The following is a 22,028-nucleotide window of genomic DNA, read 5'->3' on the forward strand; positions in this document are numbered from 1 at the left end:
AAGCTGGGATGAAGTGAGAGAGTGGCATGGACATATATACACTACCAAATGTAAAACAGATAGCTAGTGGGAAGCAGCTGCATCGCACAGGGAGATCAGCTCGGTGCTTTGTGACCACCTAGAGGGGTGGGATAGGGAGGGTGGGAGAGAGATGCAAGAGGGAGGAGATATGGGGATATATGTATATGTATAGCTTATTCACTTTGTTATAAAGCAGAAACTAACACACCATTGTAAAGCATAATTGTAAAGCAATTATACTCCAATAAAAACGTTAAAAAAATTAAAATGAACACAGAATCCAAAAAAAAAAATGAACCAGAGAAATCTAATAATTTAAAAATATTTCCCTTAAAATGTTTACATTTAAGAAGTGGCGTTTAAACAGTTAAACTTTAGTTGTCAAGCAATGAAGTTTTCTTAGAGACCCAGGTCATGACAAAAATAGTAATTAAAAAAAAAACACTAGTGAATGATTGTGTGCATAGGGTATTTATAATTTATATGTGATATATACACCGAATAAAGTAGGTTCCAGAGATGGAAAGGCAGAATTAAGAGTGGGAAAGGTCAGAAATGTTTTTCTCAATTGGCATGGCCTATAGGAATGAATATGGAGCGTCTGTCTAGGAGAAGCTGTAGTTTTTCCTTTCTGTCATTGAACAAAGCACACTCTGCATAAAGCCTATAGGACTCCTCTGCGGCTAATTGTGCTCCTCTTATTTGCAGTATGACAGATTACTGGCTTCAGTGGCAATGGCTGAAGTCTCTACTTTTAATGAAAGCAATCTTATTATTTCTCTAGAGTTTTATTTTATTAACTTTCAGACATAGATTAATGTAAAGATTTAATCATACAGTGTATCATGTTTAGTACATGCTTTTGATTTCAACAATTTCTCAGGGAGGATAAATTATTTTAAGAAAGGCAGCCTATAAGCAATGATTATCAAAAACCTATCTTTAATCATTTGTTACATGGTATTTAATATAGTAATAATTCATATCAAATTATATATGACCCCAGTTGACAGTTAATGCTAATGTGATATATAAATATATTAAATAATATTGAAACTAATACCTGAGACTGGATTTTTTTCTTATCAATTAAAAATTCCACGAGGACACATGAATTACACAGCTTTGAATCTAGTACATTCGAGTGTTTCCTGGGGCTAGATCAGCCTTTAGTATGACCCTGATTTAATAACCATATTGACAAAAAGCTAAATTATTTTACAGAACTGTTGAAAGTAGAAGCAAAGATGACTATGATAGAGCTTTTAACTCAGGCGTGTGCTCAAAATTTGAAATGTAGCAGGAAGAGTTGAAGAAGCAGTTTAAACGTAACATTAGGCAACTGTATCTAATTAGAGCATTACTAAACTGTAAGTTCAAATTTGGACAGAAATAATTTTCTAAATGCTTCTTTCAAAAATATAATTTATTTTTTTATTCTGTGAAAGAAATATTTGTGGCAACACGTTTTTGAGTACTGATTTTAATTGCTTTGTAGAAATAGCAGTATTTGTTCTTGCTAGGAAGTTTGCTATGCTGATGTTGTATTTAAAACATTATTAAAATGCCAAGATTTTGAAAGTGAATGTACCAACACTTAATGTAGCACACTAAAGGATGTTTTTCCCAAAGAAGGGATATTTAGAATTGATTTACTAGAAGTTGTTAAAACCAGTGTGAAAATCAAAATATGATAAATATGCAACAATGATTATTATGATTATTAGTGCAGAGGATGGCCTGATTAAGCGAGTAAATACAATGCTTTAAATGGATAGATAATGTACAGGCAACAACCTGCAAAAAAGATGATGCTTACTTCTTTTTATTTATGAAAAAATTGATTAGGTGAAAAGAACAGATTCCATATTAGGTAATGATTTATATAAAATGGGTATAAGTATGTTATACAATCTTGTATTATATAATGGATTCCACTAATATTTCACATTCACTTAACACATACTATATATGTCAGACATTTTATGAAGTACTAAAACAAGATGAATAGGAGAGTTTTTTCCCTTAAGATGATTACTTTTTGATAGGAAAGGTAAACTTAAATCATATAAATAAATATCTATCTATTCACTCATATGATAAGTGTAGAATTAAATATTTGGATTATTATAAATATTTACATCATGGAAAAGTATACCAAAATAAATTAAAGGACCTCTGAATCAACACAATTCAAAATTTGCTGTACATTCATAAAAAATAATATAGATCTACATTTAATCAAATTGCTACATATATAGCCATTATAACTACAATTGTTTTTTAGTGTTGATTATCAGTCTCTTTTTTACTCCTCCTAGACAGAGGTTACTGCGGACTGTTTGGGATAATGTTGGTGTTTTGCTCCTTCTTTTCTCATATCTGTTCATGTGTTTCAAGTCTGTGCACTGCCAATATTGATTTCTGAATATCCATTGGTGTGTAAATGACTTGAATCATAGCAGATATAATTCTTAATTATGTTTAGAGTTGCTTAACTTTCAATCTTTGCAGTGCAAAGTTTGTACCACACACTCACACACAGACACACTCATATTTCTTTCCTTCTATTTTGCTGATTTTAGGATGGAAAACTGGCCCATCCTCTTTTGGCCATAATGGCTGGATTGAAAGTAGATATTACAGTGTTGTGCTTTGTTTTGTTCTATTTTTTGTTTTTTTTAAATTGAATTATTAGATGTTGCTCTTGAGGATTTATATACTGGGTATATGGTTCTGAGGAGATCTCTGTAGGAAACAGATTTCTGCTAGGATTAATTTTAAGCCCACCAAATTTCATCATAGAATAAAAGGCTTTCAACTAATACTGCTTTTCCATGAACCATTCAACCAATTTTTTTTTTCTACTTAACATCCCTTACATGTATCTCTTTACTATCTGATTTTAGGTTTACTAATTGAATTAGTTGTAATGATAGAATCAAGAACATTCAATTTAGAAAAAGAGGAATAAACTTGAAATAATACGTCAGAATCAAATGAAGCCAAACTTCATTTTAAATTATTGCTTAATATTTAATTTTTAGTATAGGCCTCCCAGAGGGCTTCAGTTTGGTTCAAGAGCATCACCTACTTGTGGAGTGCCTTTTAATTTTCTCTATTTTCTTAGTACTTGTTTTAGGTGTTTCAGTAGCCTATGTGGATTTGGAGTCTCATGGGAATATGTTGTGATCTCCTGTAAAACTTGCTCTCTATTTTATGTTCATTTTAAAGATGATGTAGTAAAGTGCTATTGAAAGTGAAGAAATTCACATCAGGGTAGAAAATTATTAAAGTACCAGACTTACGTATTTGCCATATATTTCAGATGTAATAATAAAAGAACAGTTTTTCTTCCTTCTTTTTAAAAACTAATCATTGTTGATTTCTTTTGTACCACTTAACTAAATAATAATTGTCCTTTAAACTTAATATGAATTTATCAAAGCAAAATTCAAAATAAGTATACCAATGTCAGACCAAGTCTAAAATATTTGAACACTTTTAACACTTTAAGTTTTATTGACTTTGTTGACTCTTGGAAGATTGGCATGTATGTCAGGGTCCAGCATCATGACCATAAGCAATTTAGGATCAGGATCATTTCCTAATTTTTAGCATTAAAATGAGGGGATTGGAGGATGTAGGCTATATGTTCTTCTGAAAATCTAAACTTTCTCTCTCTTAGTCTTCAAAGTTGATTCTGACTCTGCTTCTGGTTTTCCAAAATATGTCATAAAATACTGCAGCAGGAGTGCTCTATAATTCTTTTTTTTTTCCAGTTAATGCTTTATTTTTTCATTCTCCATAGAATACTGATTTTGTAACACTGATTATATTCTGATATGTACCATTACAACAAAAGTTTCACTTTATGAAAGATCAGCAAAAATACATCAGCAAGGATATAACTAGTGCATTTACTAAAACACATCATAATCAGAAAACCAAGTGATCGCACACAATAATCTTTACATTTGACATACCAGCTACATCCTAGCAGAGCCAGTGTGTTTGGCAGGTGATTAATATATGTAAGTAATGACACTGATCAATCTTAACACTTCTGAAGTGTTAATTCTTTATCAGTTAAACTTAAAATAAATCAATAAGTGTATTGAGACATAACAAGGAGGAAATCCAAAATTTGTTGAACAGAGACAGTAGTAAACAGTAGGAAGAGCACTGAATTGGGAGCTAGTACGTTTGGATCCTTGTCTTATCTTTGGCCCTGGATGGATGACCTTGGGCAAGTATTCTGGACTATATGAATCATTCACTCTTAAAATGAGAGAGCCGGCTGGATGGTTCTCTAAACTCTTTATAGATTTAGCTTTCCATAATTCTAAAATCTTTGACACCGATTCATTTTTGTGTTGTAAAGTGAAATGTCTAACAATACTAACTTGGCAGTTGGGATGAGTCCAGCTCTACCACACAAATACGACTTGTTGCTTGTGTTCAAGTCTCTTCCTTCTGAGCCCCATGACAGCCCTATCCTCAAATTAACAAACAGTAATGACAAGCTTCAGGAGGTAAACAAGTTTGTCCTCCACTAGACACAAACTCAAGACCCCCAAAGTCACGGTTATTAAGAAAAGCTATAATGGAAGAACTATGGGGGAAACCCACAACTTCCTCTTTGGTAAATGGTACAATAACACAATTCACTAATAGAAGAAGGCAGGTACAGATATTAACTACAATACATAATTTTCAACTGTTATTTGTGAACCTGCACAAAAAATATACACACAATTAGAACTGTATCAATATGAACTATAAATTCAAGGTCTAGATGTACACGGGAGCCTCTCTCATGCTGCTAGTCTGAAGGAGGCTTATTGTAGTTTCACGTGTTTGTAACTCTACAGGAGGAAGCTGGGATTCTTTTTACTAACGTTGGCTTCTATTCCATTATCTGAAAAGTCCACCTCTCTCACATAATCACAGAAATTAAAGATGCCCAAGCCCCCCTTTAGGGCATTTCCTCCATCCCCTACTTTCCTTATCAGATTACTGTCTTTTTGTTCTAAAACACTGAATGACTGGCTTCCATCAGCTCCCTATCTGAAAATCAAGTAGACTTTATCTCTTTTAATCTAAGGAATAAATTTGTCCGTATTTCCTCCTAATATTTTAATGTAATTCCTATCTCAATTGTATTTACACAATTCTGAATATTTCACTATGGTATCCATTATAGAAATTAATCCAATTCGATGAACAGGAATGTGCAAAGCAAAATCACTTTGAAGATGTCAAGTTTTCTTAATAAACATTATCCTTTCATTAAAGTACTAAAGTGTTTCCCTTTTGACAGCAGTGATTACTTTAAGCAACTGTATGAGCCTTGAAACATTTTCCAACATCTCTAACCCGTGCCCCCTTCCAGAAAGTATAAAACACCCTTCACTGTCCTCCTCCCTCCTGAGGGGACTGAGGATTTGTACCCTACAAGGTCTCTTCTCCTGATTGAGAATCCCTGATACTGAAGAAATGGCATCGCCAGCTGTATATTTGCTGACCTTTGCCTTTCCATAATTTGACTGTAAAACAACAGATTTATTTTTACCTTCCCAGAAACGTCATTTTATATATTACCAAATACGCTTTTCGAACTCTACAGCTCCCTTCTATCCCTCATTCCTTACAAGATTTTAATACACTCCTTTATGGGGAAAAGACATCCCCTCTTGAGAATCACTGAACCAAAATATAATTTCTGAATTACTATTCATGATAAAGCTCAATAACTAAGTTTGAGAAAACAATATTCAATTTAAAGATGGAAAAATACTGTATCATAGATAAAATGAATATTATAATATTGAGTATATTCTAATTATTAAACCAAATTATTTAAACTTCATTCTTGAAAACCAATGCAGAGACTTGTTTTTAAAATGATCTACTGAAACCATAATGAAATGCACTTTTCATACTGGTAAATTATAGTAACAAATTATATTGCTTTCCTTTGTTGAAATGTTTTCTTCAATTATATAATCCACTCATTTTCAGATATTCAGAACTAAAACTTTTAGATTTTTCTAAATAAATTTTTATCAGTTTCACCTAGTTTAGCAACTTAGAATTGAATCTATTTCTTCTATAGAATTGCCAACTAGCACAAACATCTCTCTGACTGATGCACAATGACAAGAATATAAAATAGCCATGTCTGTAAGAAATATTTATATTGTCTTTATTTTTCCAAATTCTAATAGAGTGAAATTCTGTATACCCTGAAGCCAGAATGATAATGCATATAGAGTTTTAAAAATAGTTTTGGAGAAAATATGGATGCATTTCTTTCCAAATTTTAAAAATGATTTTTTGCGTCTAAGTTAAGCAGATTGGAAAGAGGAAACAGGATAGGTCTACCTCCAGATCCAAGGTGAAGGGCCTAAATAAAATCATTCAACACAGCCCCCAACAAGGCACAATAGTTTAAAATTTTACACCAGTGACACCAGGGAGGGGTCCCACTCCCGTGGCTGTCAGTATTCTGAATCGATGCGCTTTGGGATGGTGTTCAGCTGGATATTTGAAGTTCCTTCATATATTGTACCAATCTTCACATCTCGGAAGTGTTTTTCCACAGGGTAATTTTTGGTGTAGCCTACTCCTCCCATCCACTCGATACATTTGCCAGTTATTAGGCCCGCAATCTCTGATGCATAGTACTTGGCCATGGATGATTCTTTAATGAATGGCCTTCCAGCTTCTAAAAGCCTTGCAGCGTTGTATGTGAGTAATCTTGCAGCTTCTAGCTGGGTGGCCATGTGAGCCACTTGGTGTTGGCGTCCCTGAAAATCAAATATTCTTTTGCCAAATTGTTCCCTTTCTTTAATATATGGAATAGTGTAGTCAAAACATCCTTGAGCCAGTCCCAGCATCTGTGCAGCAATTCCTATTCTATTTTCATTAAGACCCCCAATGGCTTACTTATAGCCATGTCCAATTTGTCCCAGGATATTGGCTTCTGGAACCTTGACATTTTCAAACGTTAATGGGCAGGTAAAAGAAGCTCTGCTTCCCATTTTGTTCTCTGGTTTCCCTATATGAAGGCCCTCAGTATCACAATCTACCAAGAAGCAGGTAATTCCTTTATACCCAAGAGTAAGGTCTACATTTGCCATCACCATGGAGAGCTTGGCATCCTTGGCGTTGCTAATCCACATCTTTGACCTGTTGATGACATAATAATTTCCCTTTTTATCAGCTTTGGTCTTCAAAGCAAATGAATCGCTGCCTGCTCCAGCCTCTGAAAGGCAGAAACTTCCCATTTGTTCCGTAGCTAGCTTGGGCAAATAGATAGCCTTCTGTTCTTCTGTTCTGTATTTTCCTAATTACTGTGTTCTGGATGTCACATACCAGAGCCACAGACGCATCAACTTTGGCTAATTCCTCTATCACTAGGATAGAGGAAAAAAATGAAGCTCTTGTTCCTCCATATTTTGTGTCAATTTCAATACCCATCAACCCTTGTTGAAATAATCCTCATATTACTGATTTTTCCATTTTTGAATTTTCATCCATTTTTGAAACCAAAGGAGCAATTTGTTCCTGGGCAAAATTTTTAACCGTGCTCTTTATCATCCTCTCCTCATCTGTAAATGTTTGCAGAGGGGCATAGGGTAGGCCATTATTTGTTGCTTTGAGTCCAGCTTCTCAAAGCTGGGAAGATTTTAAGACATGAAGAGGATTTTTCCAGGAACACAGGCAAATTAGGAAGTTTCTTCTTAGCAGTGCGCTGCCACACAGCAGCCGAACCGTGGCTCCCTCCATCTGCGCCCCAGGACCATCACCCTATAATTCTTCTTTTCGTTTTAAGCATATTTATGTTTTTAAGTTTCTGCAATTTCTTTAGCATAAGATATATTTTTAAAGATATATACTATTTTAAAATCTAAAAATCACACACATTTTCAATAGTGACAAAACATATTTTCCTATTATATCTCCTGTTAAGGTTTTGTGACTCAGAATTAAGTTGGGACCAGGATAATATTACTACCTGATACACAAATTATTCCTTTGACTTACTGAATGCAAACCCACAGTCAACACATTTATCAGGAGAGGAATAGTTAAGAGCATTTGTTAGGTTTGTATATGTACACAGTAAATAGCAAAATATTAGGTTTATGGGACAGAACAAGATAAACGAAATGAAAATTAAATGTCTGATAGTGTATTTCTAGTCTGTTTCAGCTGCTCTAACAAAAATATCATAGACTGGGTAACTTGTAAACAAAATAAATTTATTTCTTATATTTCTGGAGACTGGCAAGTCCAGGATCAAGGTACCAGCAGATATGCCTGGTGAGAGCCAGCTTCTTGGTTCATACACAGTCTTTTCATTGTGTCCTCACATGGTAACAGGGGAGAGGGAACTCTCTGGAATCTCTTTTGTAAGAGTCTCTTCAGAGTGTCTTTTGATATCATTCAATGGGATGGTATTTTGACATGGGACCTCATGACCTAATCAAAGGTCCCATCTCTAAATACCATCACATTGGGTATCAGGTTTCAGCATATGAATTTGGGCAGTGGGGAGGGGGCATAAATATTCAGTCTTTAGCATAGTGACTAAAGAATAACATAATATCTCTTCCATACCATTCCACAGAAAAGGATGTAGTGCAGAGGAAAAGAAATAGTGGAAAGTTTGAAGGTCTGCGTTCTTAGTCTTTGACCTGCACATGCTGCTTTCCTTTTGTTGTAGACAAGCTGTGTAGCCTCTATTAACCACAAAGTCCTCATCTAGTAAATATACTTGTTAGCCCCTACAAAAATCCTTAAGGTCTCTTCAAGCCTTAAGATTTTTTTTGTTAAATTAACAATAGATCAAAGTAACATGAACCATGAATAGTTAAAATAACATGAAAAGTTATGATGTATATAAAGATCTGTGGATTGTTCTCATCATAAATAAATTGTAAAATTTGCATTTTAATTATCCTTCCTAGACCCCCATCTAAAAATATATCTATACTGTTATTTATTTTGTAGTGTTGGGAGAAATGAACAAAGCTTGAGTGCTACACATGGTGATAAATTTAAAATATGTTAAAAAACCACGTTCTGATTTGGCAATCATTCTTTTGTGTATATAATGAACCTGTAGTATTTTTCTTTCAAATTTTATTTCTGAGCTATAGTTATCTACAAATACATGTGCATACATGCCTAATCTTTGGGTTTCCAAGAGTGATTGTAAAGAATTTAAAAAATAAATCACTTTACAATCTCTCATGCAGTGAGTATGTGCTAGAGCAACTTATTATGGTGAGAGAAAGGATGTATCACATTGAGGTTTCATTAATTCCATACTGTGCTAAAGCACTGATACAAAAGAAGGACATAAATTAACAAACAACACATTCTACTATTGAAGTATGTTAGATAATACAGTGAGATATTACAACCTAAGTTCCAACTTAGAAAAGTTTTAATGAAAACTGTGGATAGTTGCTCAGATAAGCCAGAGGAGGAATGAAGAGCACAACTGTCCACCATTAATCCATTTCATTAAATTCAAGAATTTGAGTATATTAAGATAAATCAGAATAAAGATAAATGCTGAAAGCCATACACCTTTCAATCAAAAACAGGATTAGGAGCTGATATTGAACTGAGAGAGAGCCTAATTTAAACATGCTAGCCTCTGAACTTTTGGAGCCCCCCCTGAGAATGAAGTTTTATTCATATGAAGCACTTGTTCTGAATAATAGCCATGTTCCATTGGCACTTATACCTAAAGAGTTTAACTTAGTCAATCATCACTTCTTTCCATTGTCTTCTTACAGATAATTGTGTCTTGGGGCTGCAAATAATATCATTATTAACTCTTTGAGATAGCCACTGTGTCTTCTGAATAGTGGCAAAATCCGTGAAGCAGTTGAGTGGATTTTTACATCACTGGAAACTCATCAGTCAAGAGATGGTATTCCTGTTAAGCAGGTGGCAGGCATTAAAGAGATTCATTACATCTGAAAATGCCAACTCCTTGTAACAGCTTACTGAATATCCCTACCACCACAAAGGTCAGTGTGTAAGATGTGACTAATACTATTGTCAGAAAGCTCATATACTTCAATGCCAGTTTTCATTGCACCTTTTGTTTGGCACATATTGGGTGAAAGTTGTATTATTTTTCATCCACTTGAAGAGGTAGATAATAGCTAGAGTTTGTTTATGATCACAGTGCTTCATTAAATGCATTCTGCATTAAATGAATCAAACTTACTGGCTTTATTTCTGTAACTTTCTGTTGAAGTGTTTAAGGTTACACTATGAGTGATCAAAAAATACTTCTTGAGTAAGATGCTATGACACATTTGACAGACCTAAGAATGACTTCTAATGAGTCTGCATCTAGGTAAGTGTCGATGCTTCGAATATGAAGGTTCCAATACCCTGTTTGGATTAGAAGGGGAAAAATGGTATTTTGCCTATAGCTAGCATTTCCTAAAGATCCTTTCATAGGCAATTGTATTAACGCAAGAACCGTTCTCTATATAAATGTCTGTGGTATTGGCACAATTCCTGGAATAATATGGTTGTATATACACATATATGTGTGTGTGTGTGTGCGCGCATATATATGTGTGTGTGTGTGTGTGTGTGTGTGTGTGTGTGTGTATGTATAAAATAATGACCAAAAATAGCACCAAATAAAAGTTATGGGCTCCATTCTTCCTCTAAATTCTGGGGAATATAGGCTCAAAAATACGAAATCAATACACCCTATTTAATTTCCTCAGCTTCAAAGTCTCCAATTCACATTAACCAAAGAGTGTGATTATTGATGCTATATGATCTTGACATCACTTACAGTGCCTGGAAGTGTTGCCCTGGTAGGGAATAGAAAATGATCTTATAATGTTTCTCTGAAGTTGGTTTATATATTTGATTCATATTTAAGTATGCTTATTCTTGAGAGAAGGTATAACATTCTCTGAAGAAAATTTTTTCTAACATTCGTACCTGAAATGTCTTTCCTATACTCTACACTGGCCATTTTCCTATCTGAATGTAACTTTAAAACTTTTAAAAATATGAATGGATCACTCTACCTTAAAGTCCAGTACATTGGCTTCCTATGAATAAATTGTTCCTATCCACTTTAAGAAAGTCATCTGACCCAGAAATCTGACAGATTAAAGTATGCCAGAATATGGCGATTTTTTTTTTCTTTAGAAGAGGTAAATTATATATCCTAGGAATAAAGTGTCTGCTACATTAATGCAGTTGACTTCTGGTCATAGTCTGTCCTTACATAGTGACTACTATATCATTTATATCAAACAAAGAAACATTTTAAAGGAGGCAAGGGAGGTGAGTGGCATTTGTCACACGGCTGTGCAGAGATATCTCAGGTAGTTTCTTGAGCCTCTGATGTATTGTGCTATCAGTCTTAATTTTCTCCTGCCATTTCTTCATCAACCAAAGAAAAGGAAAAATTATTTTCTTAAGATCTCAAGGGAATGTGAAAATAAGATCAAATAACCTATATTTAGCAAAGAAAGTTTAAAAAAAAAGGAAAAATGAGGTGGCTTAAATTTTAGAAGAGAGGCCTGACATATTATGTCCCCTTTAAATGTCTCTTCATCAGGTTACATGTTCTGCAAATTTTTAAAGAAATCTGAGCTAGAGATTTTATATTACTTAGATTAAAATAAACTATTTTATGTGAAGTAAAATGTACATAACATGGGGATTTAAGTAATATTTTATTATGTCACTGTATCCCTGCTGGTGAGAGGCTGTGTTATTTGATTCTGAAAGGATGGTATGGTAAACTGTGCACATATTATTAGCTCTTTCTAATGCACACAATATGAAGAAAGAACTGAGATTTAAAGCATGAGACTTTAGTTCTAGACCAATCTGTCACTATCCAGTTATGAAATATTAGTGAGTGAACAAGTGTCTCTGGACACTGATAAATCTTCTTTTAACTGAATACATGCAATGAACAATATCTGAAATTCTATAATCAGTAATGCCTTTAATTTTAATCTCTTGAGAATAAGCCAAAATATAGGCTAAAATCACATTTGGGAATGATTTTTCATTATATGTATATATGTATATATGTTCTATATGTGTATGTATATGTATATATGTTTTTCCTATTTCTAATCCCATGTCCCCACTAATATAAACATATATATTTGGGAAGAAATTTAGAAAGGCATACGTGCACAGATTTTATTGGTTAGGAGGTACCTGAACCTGCCAAAATAAGCATTTTATTAAAATATTTGGTTGAAATCAAGTAAACACAGGTTTCTTCTTTCAACCTAATAGACTGTCATCATATGTTTTGGTATTGAAATGATGCTAGCATGCCTCCAGATTACTTTAAATGAGGAACATAAAAGGTACAATAAATGGCAAAGTAAATGGTAGAATAAAGCACTGATCTAGATTCCCTCTCCGGTAATCTCTAAGGATAATAAGTTCAATTTTTTAAGGAAAGGTGTTCAGTGATAAAAGATTGGGCCAGCTATCATTTATAGTCTCTCCGCTCCAAACCCAACCTTCTTTTTCCCAGTTTTGTGGACCCTGTACGTATTTCTATTTCTCTAACTGGTACATTGTTGGGCTTTTGTTTCAATAACGAGTGCTGGAGCGAAATAATGAGGTGATAATGACAAGAAGCCACTTCCCTCAGATTGGGTGCTGCCTCCATATTTTATCCAGTGCAGGAGGTGAGGCCTGGTGGCTCTCACTTCATGAGACTTTATAGACAGTTTCTAGCCTCACTGTCTTTCACAGGAGCTGTGCTCTTACTTTTAAGCCATGCTCTTCCTACCTGGCTGGCTGCTTTTACAGATGAAATTCATCCATCATCAAGCAACTGACTATCCTTTTTGAGGTTGCTTCTAAAGAAGGTCCAGCTGAGACCTCAGGCAACTGTCTCACCAACACATAACTTACTTCTACAGACTAGCTCACATCTGCCCACTTCCTCTGGCAATGGCAGACCGTTCCTGTAGATCAGCACTGGCCTGCATCCTCTAGAAAGCTTTTTTGCCACTGGAAGACTGCTTGTCTCTCTCTAGCCATGCCTTCTGCAAAGAGTTTGAAATCTCAGCCTTGGATGGAGGAACCTCTCCTAAGTCCTCAGTTTCTTTCACTGTCCAGTATCCTTCAACTTAGTAATAGTATAACGTGTTTATTTGCACTTGCAAATTCTGGACTCCATAAAGTTCCTTTTACCTCTTTTAGTAGTTAAAGGCTTTGTATAAGTTAATGATTCTTTATAATAAAGATTCCTTGTTTAAATTACTAGCGTATTTTTTGTCTCCTAACTGGACCCTCATTGATATAAAGGTATAATGGAACTCATTGCTTTTGTTCAGCAATTTAACTTTCATAGTTTTTGGAAGTATATACATAAAAACCAAAAAAAGCAGTGAGTATATGAATGTTAGGAAAATAATTTGAACTAAAGTTCACAACATTATTGAAAAAATATTTGTCAGAGGAAGAAAATTAATATTCCTAGGCACCAGACACTCTCATGGCTTCCTGAGATATAAACACCTCTTTCACCTGCCAAGATCCAGGATGCCTATATAGGGCTTAGGTATTGGACAAATGAATTATCTGTAACTCATGTCATCTGTATCAACAACTAATTTCATCTTTCTTAAAATGTCCAGGTAATTGTAAATTTTTTGACCATTCCACTTAGCAACGTTTTAATCTTTTCTTCTGTCAGTATAGTTTGCCTCCTTTTAGAGAGGAGAAGAAAAGAGGGTGGAATATTAGATTGAGCTATGGTATACAAAAGAGAGACAGAGAGACTTGAGAGAAAAGAGGGGGAAAACTATTAAAATAAAGCTTGGTCTGTCTTTATGTTTCATTAACAGCCATATTTCCCAGCAAAATACAACAGAAAAGAAATTGAACTGAAACGAACTACCATGTGATTATTCTGGGAGTTTTAATTGCCCTTACCTTCTGTTGTTCTCAGCTTGCTTTTGTTAACACGCCTACCCACGTTTCCTTTATGTATAACCTCTGCTCAGTGTTAAAAACTAGAATATCCCCAGTAGATGTTTAAGCTGAACCTCTGAGCCAACTGAGGCAACAAGTTGTGGTTAATAAAGTATAAGAGTTTAGAACTAGAAGGGGCCTTAGATTGTCTACTCAAATCCTTAATTTCACAGAAAAGGGAGATAAAGCCAAGGGAGTTAAGAACTCAAAAATAAAAAAGGATGGTCTGACATAAGAATGGGTAGTTTTGGTTCCTGGGTTCAAACTTGGTTCCATGAACTTGGTTCTCTATCTATCATATACTCTTGAGGTTAACATCAGGCCTAACTTTCAAAGTACATCAGGATTTTGCTCAGAAAACAAAACATTATCCAGATAAAATAAATTTTTGTTGATATTAGTAATTATATTCTTAACTCTGGCATTCCTGGAAGATGCTAGTCTAATGTTTTTAGGTCAAAAGGGTACTCTTACAGTTTTCTAGGCAATTCTCAAATATTCATTCTTTCTTTCACTTAACAAGCAATTATTGAATGCCCTTAATGTGTTCTTGGTGTTGGCTAGGCATTAGGGGGGAAGAAAGAAAATTAATAGAAAAAGCAGAAATGTTGATCCTTGATTTCAAAAATCCTAAAACCTATATTTTAAACAACATAAGCACATTTGATTGGCATTAGTACATTTAAAATACTATAATTCTAAGTAATAAATTATATGGGTCATACATTCTAAACAGAAAGAAAATAAAGGCATAATCATGGTAAGGTACATTTAATCTGGAAGTTTTTTGAGAAGCCTCAATAATGTAATGAATACAAAGGTGAAGAGGAGAAAAAGTAGGGAAAGTCTTTTTAAATGGTAAAACTCGCACAAAGTCAGGAAGAGTGAATTATAAAGCAAAGTGGCAGATGAACTAATGTGGATGAAGTAGTAACTAGTTTGAGAAAGTAATTTTAAATGGCAATATTTGTTTGCAGTAAAAGAAAAGAAATTTGATTAAAAGTAGATATTCATAACATGGACAGTAATTCTATTAGATAGATAGATAGTTAGATAGGTAGATAGATAGATAGATAGATAGATAGATAGATAGATAGATAGGGAAACAGAGCTACAGCTGTACCTGTACATATGGGTACGTTTATCTTCTATGTGCATTATTTGAAGAATGGTGTACATAGATGTTAGGGGCACTGTTTCTTAAGACTGACTTCCTGGTGCAGTAAATGCCCCACACCTTCTATGTGAAACAAAGGTGCCTACGGCGCTTAACTATAATGTTATTGTGTGGATGAAATGAGATAACTTGTGTAAAGTTTAGCATGGTAATGGTATCTCACTCCCTAATAATTCAAATAATGTTAACTATTTTTAGTAAGATACAGAGAAAAACCATTAAAATATGAATTTGAAAGGATGGTTAAATTTATTTAAATTGATAATTAGCCAAAGGTTATAAATAAAAAATGCATATCTAGTCTCCTTGCACTGGAAAGGCTTTAAAAGCATTTTGTTTCAGCATTTAAGAAACTAAGAAACAAATAACATCTAAGAAATCTACATTCCTTGGTGACATATGGGGGCTGGGCTGAAAAGCAGCTGCTCATTGTAGCTAGCACATGTTCTTGTTGCTCTTTTCACATGTCCCAACCACTGGTTATTCTTTTACCACTGAGCTTTCTTCATTTATTTTTCATTATCTGCCTGATCCCAACAGTTTTTTAAATTCACAACTTCTAGTTAATCGAATTCTGAAGACCCTACCAAGTAAAGATCTGCATGTGAGTAATGAGGGAAAAATACGTGCAAAAAATTATATCCTATATTCACTATAGAAAACTTCAAGCTACATGTATATTCTTTGAATGCAATATCCCCAGAGGTAACCTTTAGTTCTCTTACTTTAATATGTTGCTTATAACATATGCATTTCAATCACTCTATAAGATGATGTTACCATAAATAATTCAAGTCAGTAATCCACTGTGCAGCATTTACTATAAAAAGCCAACTGATAAAATATGTAGAATGATCATTTACATTTTGTACAGCATAAGGGCATTGAGCCAATCATGTAACCATGCTTAGTTTCAACAGAATGACACTGTACACCTCTGCCTACATTGATTAGCACAAAGAAAGCCATTGCTTAAGCTTATAATCTTTTGGATGGATTTAATTTTCTAGTAAGGAAAATCAAGACAAAGAATTGTTGAGACTGTACGTTTTCTTATAGTTGTACTTCATTTAATTGGTCAGTTGCATAAGGGCATTCTAAGTATCCAAATTCAGAAGTTATAAATTGGGCAGTCTAATGCTTCACTTATGGAAAAGTGCAAAGTTAGGAAGTTATTCAAAAGTCAGCTACTGATTTACTCTCTAGCCTCATTTCCATATATAAAAGCATCTAGATTGTTGAGGGTCAATTGCCATGACCATTCCCCAGGATAAGTGGTTACTCAAATAAATGTATCAAAGTAGTGAATACTTTTTCTCAAATACCAAGTATATTCTCATGGCCATGATACCAATGCTAGAAAGAAAATTAAACAATTAATTAGATACTATTCTGGAGGGGGTAATACATGCAAACAATAAACAAATGAACAAATAAGCTAGTGAAACAGTAGCTACAGAAATACATATTTTTTTATAGGTGATAGTGCTAATAATTTTTACCTATCCCAGAGGCTATAGAAGAGTATCTTTTAAATCTTAAAAGTATGTATTGTATTGGTCAAGAAAAATCTATAAAATGACTTATACAGCACACACACACAGAATGATCCAATGTTCTTTCAGTTGTAAACTTAGAAAGAAAATATACTTTAAGTGTTAGCAGTACTAAAACTCATTTGTGACTAATATAATCTCATGCATTTTGGGATAGAAAATATTTTCTGTTGGTGAGAAGGGGTCAGAGAAATATGGTTTGGGCAGGTAAGACAATATTAAAAGAAAAGTCTAAGGAGAAATCAAAGAAAATTCTAAGGAATACTAAAAGAAAACTATGTTTTTCTCCTGAAAATCTGCTCCCATTCATTACTTAATTTATCTCAGTGAATGATATATTCCCCGAAATGCAACAGAATGGACCAGCAGTCAAAGAAATTTAGTTCAAGCATCACCAATTTTTAGGTCTGTGAGCAACAACCCTGCTATTCAATGTGTGGTCGGTTCATAGACCAGCAGGGTGGCATCATCAGAATAACTCAATCTGAACCTACATTTTAACATATCGTGTTTGGACTGGACATTCAAGTTACAGAAATTTTGTTCTCCACACCATTTAATCTGAGAATCTGTGTACATATTCCATTACTTCGCCAATTTCTAATCTCTTTTCTACCTATCATCTCTCTGGCTATCTACTCAAATCTTCTACTTTTAATTAAATCACTTCCTGACTTCGTCATAAAACCTCATGACATTGTTCATCTATTTCTACGTCCTTCTATGGTTCAGTGCCTCTCATTTTCTGCCCTTCAGACATATTGTCTTTCTCTCAGTTACTCTTGATCTTAACTCATTAAGAAATGTTAACCAAGACATTCTCTATTACTAAATGTATTTATCAAGAATTGTTGATTTTTGCCAGCTGCCTTTTCAGCAATTATAGAGATGACCATATAGCTTTCTCCCTAAATGTATAAATTTGGTGTTTTATATAAAGAGAACTTCTAATATTGAAACATCTTTGAAATCTTGAAATAATCTCTACTGAGATTCAATTAAGTTTTGTGGATCTTTTTTAGAATATTTTCATTAATATTTGTGAACTGATTTATAATATGCTTATGTCATGTTATAATTTTACTAGCATGGGATTATCAATTAGTTAGAGTTTGTTAAAATTTGCCTATGAAATAACTTATTCCTAGTGTTTGTTGTTTTTCTATCTATCTATCTACCAATCTACCTATCTATGTATCATCAATCTGTCATTTTTACAATGTGGAGACTAGCAATTTATAAATTTTTCTCTTCCTTCTGCAGAAATTAGTCAATTTGAATTTAAATTTTCTCTAAGATCAGTTTAAGTAAACTTTATTATTCTATTAAATTACCCATTTAATCTAGGTTTAAAATTTTTTTATTTGAATATTATCAGAAAAAATATTCTAATGTTTTGTGAAATTTATTTTTAATCTATGAATTACATTCTCCTCTAATCATTCTTTAGGCTTTGATTTCATTACTTTTATTCCTTGATTTAAATAGTGGTTTAAATAGTGGTTTGCCTTTTTTATGTTCTTTTATCAAAGAACATTATATATTTATTTATTTTAATTCTGCTGTATTTTTTGCTAATTCATTTAATATTGATATAATTTAAGTCCTTTCTTTTGCTTTATCTGTTTAATTTATTGTTATTACTCGATTTAAAAAATTGAATGCTTATTTTATTTTGTTTAAAAATCTATATAGGTCCTTAAAGTTATGCATTTTTTCCCTCTGAACACTGACTTAGATGTATTACAAGTGTTAGTCTATATATTGTTTTAATTTTCATCATTTCCTAGAAATTCTTCAACTACGTTTTGTATTTTCTTTAAGATTTTTTTAATTAACATATTTTATTTTTAAAGTAGTTGTAGATTTACAGAAATACTGAGCAGAAAGTACAGTGTTCCCATGTACCTTCCTCCCATTTCCATTATTATTAACATTTTGCATTAGTGTGATATATTTGTTACAATTGATTGAATAATATGGGTATTATTATTATTAACTAAACTCTGTCATTTACAATGAAGTTCCCTCTTTGTGATGTACAGTTCAATGTTTTTGACAAATGCCTAGTGTCATAAATTCACCAATACAGTATCATAGAGAATAGTTATACTGCCTTAAAAATCACCTGTACTTCACCTATTCAGCCCTCCTCTCTCCCTCTCTCTATAGATCTTTTTAATGTCTCTATAGTTTTGTCTGTTCCAGAAAGTTATATAGTTTGAATCATACAGTGCATAGCTTTTTCAGACTGACTTCTCTCACTTAGCTGTTTGCATTTAAGATTATTCCATGTCTTTGTGGATTTAATAGATCATTTCTTTTTATTGTTTAATAATATTCCATCTTATGCATGTAGCAGAGTTTATTTATCCATTCATCTACTGAAGGACATCTTGGTTGCTTCCAAATTTTGGCAATTTTAATAAAATTGATATAAATATTTTCATACATGTTTATGTATGGACATAATACGAATCAGATTGCTAGATCTTATGCTAAGACTATGCTTTGTTTTGTAAGAAGTTGTCAAACTGTCTTCCAAAGTGACTGTATCATTTTGCATTCTCACCAACACTGAATGAGAGTTCCTATTGCTCCACATTCTCGCTAGCATTTGGTGATGTCAATTTTCTGGATTTGGGTGATTCTAATAGGTGTATAGTTGTATCCTATTGTTGTTTTAATTTGCATTTTCTTCAATGACATATGATGTTGAGCATCTTTTTATACACTAACTTGTCACCTGTGTATCTTCCTAGTGAGGTGTCCATTCAGATCTTTTGCCCATTTTTTAATTGGGTTGTTTCTTATTGTTGAGTTTTAAGAGTTCTTTGTATATTTTAGATACAAGTGCCCTAGCAGATATATGTTATTTGCAAATATCTTCTCCCAATTTGTGGATTTCTTTTGATTATTTTAATTTATTCCATTTGACTCAAAATTTCTTTAGCATCTAGCATGATGCCTGTTCCATGGAGGGTCTTTAGTGGATACTTCTGGAATTAATAATAATGATTAATGTATACAGAAAATAGGTACAGAAATATATGGTCTTATATACTAGATTATTTCTCTCCAGTGCAGAAGTAGGAAAATAAAAAAGGAAAAATAAAGTAATAACTCTGAGGAATACTAATGATATATGAAAAATAACTTTTAAAATAAGGTAAAAGAAATGGGAATGTTATTAAATTCCTTTCCAAAATTAAAATTATAATGAAAACTGTGTTGATACTTGACATTTTAAAAATAAGCTCTGAATAAAGTTGAAATTGTTAACTTCAAAAAAAATGTATGCAGTATTTTCTCTCTACATATGTTTTCTGCATTCTATGCATGGCAACACCATGCTGTAACACCATCCATATTTTACACGTTACTCTCTTTTGCTTATAAATTCCTTACTTGTTACATCCTTTAACCATCAGAGACCTTCTTAATTTTTCCTTGAAGAGTCTAGGAAATGCTCCTTTCTCTATGAAATTTTCTCAAACTCAGTGCAATTAGTCATTCTATTGTCAATATTTGCTAACAGTATGTGAACATTTCTCTCAGCACTTATTTTATTGCAAATATTTGTTTACCATATTGTGTCCCCAAATAGTCCATTTGTCCTTGGAGGGTTGGGACTACTCTTATTTTTCTTCATAATCTATCAGCATTGGATTAAGAACTAGCACATAGAAAGTTCTCAATAAATGTTAATTAGATATATAATTCAGTGAAAAATATTTTAATTACGGTATTTTTCTTTAATATAGTAACAACTGCTTAATTTTTTTAAATTTTAAAATTAAAAGAAATATAGTAAGAAATAAAGCCCATGACTTTGGATTTTTAAATTTTCTTTTATGCCCAAACATCTTTTTAAAAGCCTAAGGTTTAATACTGAAACCTGACAACAAATATATAAAATCTTTTAAATGTAATTGTTAAACTCAGTAGTATTTTAATAAAGAGAATCAAAACTGGCAAAATGTAATGACAAATGTTTTATTTTAATAGGCAGGTGGTGAAAAGAAAGTTATATTTATTGGCTATATTTTATGTCAGGCACTGTACTAAGTGTAAAGCATTTACTTTGCACAAGTCTTATAAGCATTATAATCACTATATGCAAGGAAATTCAGACTTAGCAACAAAAAACGAGTTGCCCAGTGCATCATACATGTAGAAAGACACAAAAGGAGGTCTCTCACACTCTTAACACCATATCATTTTGCTCCCAAACTGCTTTCACGAACATTATATTTAATTAGTTTTCCATTTAAAGAATATTACATTTCATAGGGTAAGAGATTTGCTCAAGATACCATAATAATAACTAAGAGATATATAACTCAATGCCTTTCATTTCATAGCTTCTGGATATTCCATTTACTCATTACTAGAATAGGAGAAATATAAAATCATTAATATAGAAAAAAGTACAATGATGACATACTTGTATTAAAATGAGGAAAAAAAGAAGTGTTTACCTGTGTGTGTGTTTCTGGAAACTCTTTATTAAATGGTTAATATGTATTCTTGTTCACTTTTACTAGTTGTGTTCAAGGAAAGAATAAATTATATGAAGATTTGACCAAAAGCAAAGAAAAACCCAGCAGGCTTCATTGAGATTAAGTGTTTCTCAGAAGCTCATAAGTGAACAAGTCAGATCCTTGTGGTCGTTGATCTGTAGTTGATTGCATCCATTTATCAAACCTCTTTTGTTTCCCCCACTTCTTTTTTTTTTTTTTTTTTTAGTAGAAGTCCACTTCTTACCCAGTCAGTGATAAAGTAACTTTACATGATGCTACTTTTCTTTAAATAATTTTCTTCTCTGACCATTATTGCTCTCTTCATTTCTTATATCATTGCTTCTGATCACTCATTAAGCAGTTAGCAGTTTTAATCATAAAAAAAAAGAAAACTAAAACTAGAGAAGATGGAAGAAAGGAAGGAAAGATACATTGTAGTAAACTCATCATCTTTATACCACATTTGTCATACTAAGAAAGGAGAATTTCTTAAAACATGTTTGGATGTCACCAATAAGATTACTTGTAGGTTTTTCTAGGAATGATGATAGTCTTACCTGTATATTCATTTACAGAGTTGAACTATGACTACATGAAGATTAATCACTCAATTTTTATTGTAAGAAGGGGTTTAGAATTTATATTTAAGTCAATATAGATATTTGAGATTATAGATGAATTTTCTATTATAATTATTGTATATTTATGAAAAATGACTACAGATTACAT

At 32.9% G+C, this 22,028-nt stretch overlaps 1 pseudogene across 1 annotated transcript in view; it reads right to left on the minus strand.

Annotated features, from left to right (window-relative positions):
* LOC309662118 (short/branched chain specific acyl-CoA dehydrogenase, mitochondrial pseudogene) overlaps positions 1-22,028 on the minus strand; it is a 37,703-nt pseudogene continuing 15,675 nt past the window's right edge. Inside the window, exon 1 of the transcript in view lies at positions 1-22,028. This exon is cut by the window's right edge and continues 15,675 nt beyond it. The product of the transcript in view is annotated as a short/branched chain specific acyl-CoA dehydrogenase, mitochondrial pseudogene (transcript).

This window comes from Balaenoptera physalus (assembly GCF_965194825.1).
Source record: "Balaenoptera physalus genome assembly, chromosome: 5".
Classification (NCBI taxonomy): Eukaryota; Metazoa; Chordata; class Mammalia; order Artiodactyla; family Balaenopteridae; genus Balaenoptera; species Balaenoptera physalus.